The following is a 2,500-nucleotide window of genomic DNA, read 5'->3' as shown; positions in this document are numbered from 1 at the left end:
GACCAGTGTCCTTAACGAGGAGATCAGGTGAGAGTGATGACCTTAATGAGGAGATCAGGTGAGAGTGATGCTCTTAACGAGGAGATCAGGTGAGACCAGTGATATGTCCTTAACGAGGAGATCAGGTGAGACCAGTGATATGTCCTTAACGAGGAGATTAGGTGAGACCAGTGTCCTTAACGAGGAGATCAGGTGAGACCAGTGTCCTTAACGAGGAGATCAGGTGAGACCAGTGATATGTCCTTAACGAGGAGATTAGGTGAGACCAGTGTCCTTAACGAGGAGATCAGGTGAGACCAGTGTCCTTAACAAGGAGATCAGGTGAGACCAGTGATATGTCCTTAACGAGGAGATTAGGTGAGACCAGTGTCCTTAACGAGGAGGTCAGGTGAGAGTGATATGTCCTTAACGAGGAGATTAGGTGAGAGTGATATGTCCTTAACAAGGAGAGCAGGTGAGAGTGATATGCCCTTAACGAGGAGATTAGGTGAGAGTGATATGTCCTTAACGAGGAGGTCAGGTGAGAGTGATATGCCCTTAACGAGGAGGTCAGGTGAGAGTGATATGCCCTTAACGAGGAGATTAGGTGAGAGTGATATGTCCTTAACGAGGAGATTAGGTGAGAGTGATATGTCCTTAACGAGGAGAGCAGGTGAGACCAGTGTCCTCAAGGAGGAGATCAGGTGAGAGTGATATGTCCTTAACGAGGAGGTCAGGTGAGAGTGATATGCCCTTAACGAGGAGATTAGGTGAGAGTGATATGTCCTTAACGAGGAGAGAAGGTGAGACCAGTGTCCTCAATGAGGAGATCAGGTGAGAGTGATATGCCCTTAACGAGGAGAGCAGGTGAGAGTGATATGCCCTTAACGAGGAGATTAGGTGAGAGTGATGCTCTTAACGAGGAGGTCAGGTGAGAGTGATGCTCTTAACGAGGAGAGCAGGTGAGAGTGATATGCCCTTAACGAGGAGATCAGGTGAGAGTGATGACCTTAACGAGGAGATCAGGTGAGAGTGATGACCTTAACGAGGAGATCAGGTGAGAGTGATGACCTTAACGAGGAGATCAGGTGAGGGTGATGCCTTTAAAGGGATATTCCACCATTTGGAGAATTAAGCTCATTTTCCACCTCCTCTCGAGCAAAACAATTGATATTTCCCTTTTCCCCGTTCATACGGCCGTTCTGTGAGTCTGGCGATACAACTTTTAGCTCCAGCCTAGCACGCTGTAGATCATTGAGTTGGTTTAGACCATTAGTATCTTGCCTGCTAGCCTCACGTTTAAAAGTTACTAAGATTTCCGGTAATTTTTCCATTTAAAACGTGTCTCTTCTGAAGTTAGAAATTGCAATAAGACAAACTGAAAATGAAACCTGGAGATTTTCTTGGCTGATTTGACATGGAACTGCACTCTCATCTGGCGTAATAATCAAGGAAAAGCTGCAAACGTACCATGGGCGCAATGATATCACGCAGCACAGCACCTGAAAATAGTCCCCAGCAGTAGTGATCATGGCTGTCATTCCTCTCCTCCTTAAAGACTCTCGCTGAACAAAGTGACTTTTCTAGCAGCCTGCTCTCCGAACCCTCTAAACTTCTGAAGTCCTCTAAACTCCTGAGCTGTGTGTGTGTGTGTGTGTGTGTGTGTCTACTGAGCCTCCTGCATCGTGGTCACGCTGGACAAAATGTCCGCCTGAGCTCCCACGAGGCTGCTGTAGCAGTGTGGGCCTCACAGTCCAAATGCTCTCAGACAGAAGGGGTTTCTTCATATACTCTCCGTCTTCAAATCTAGCCAGACACACACACACACACACACTTCAAACACTCCAAATCGAGCCAGACACACACACGATCACCAGCAGAAATGTTTCAGCAAGACTCCTTGCTCAAAGTATCTTATCACACTAGGGAGTCTCTCTCTCTCTCACACACACTCATACACACACAGACAGACACACACACACACACACAGGCAGACAGACACATTTTAGAAAGACATTTGATAATTGGTAGGTACCCTCAAACAGCAGTGAAAAAGTATTCGATCTGTGTGATCTCTCTCTCTCTCTGTCTTCCTCCGTCTCTCTCTCTCGTGCGTGTGTGCGTGCGTGTGTGTGTGTGTCCGTTCAGCAGTTGATAAGTATTGACTGTGGTTAGAGCCTCATCACCTCACTTTCCCCTGAGCCGATGATGAAACAAGATAAGGCCGTCGACAGCACCTCACACACACACACACACACACACACACACACACAGGCATAAACAGCTGAAAGCCCTACTACACGGCTGCATGTAGTGCGTAGAGTTCATTAGCCAGAATGTGTGTGTTGAGAGGACAAGTCCCTGAGTAATCATACTCTCCCCTGCTCTGGATAACCATCTGTTTGTGTGTGTGTGTGTGTGTGTGTGTGTGTGAGATGCTGTCGACGGTCTTATCTTGTTTGTGTGTGTATGGGCAGTGTAATGAGAAGTGTCCTGCGTGGCAGTGTAGTGTAGGGATGTC

The 2,500-nt window shown here is 47.3% G+C and overlaps 1 protein-coding gene across 1 annotated transcript in view; it reads left to right on the top strand.

Annotated features, from left to right (window-relative positions):
• Positions 1-2,500, top strand: part of ppfia4 (PTPRF interacting protein alpha 4) — a 164,477-nt gene that overhangs the window by 140,423 nt on the left and 21,554 nt on the right. The window lies entirely within an intron of this gene.

Source organism: Sardina pilchardus, chromosome 9 (genome assembly GCF_963854185.1).
Source record: "Sardina pilchardus chromosome 9, fSarPil1.1, whole genome shotgun sequence".
Lineage (NCBI taxonomy): Eukaryota > Metazoa > Chordata > Actinopteri > Clupeiformes > Clupeidae > Sardina > Sardina pilchardus.
This window is presented reverse-complemented; position numbering and strand designations above follow the sequence as displayed.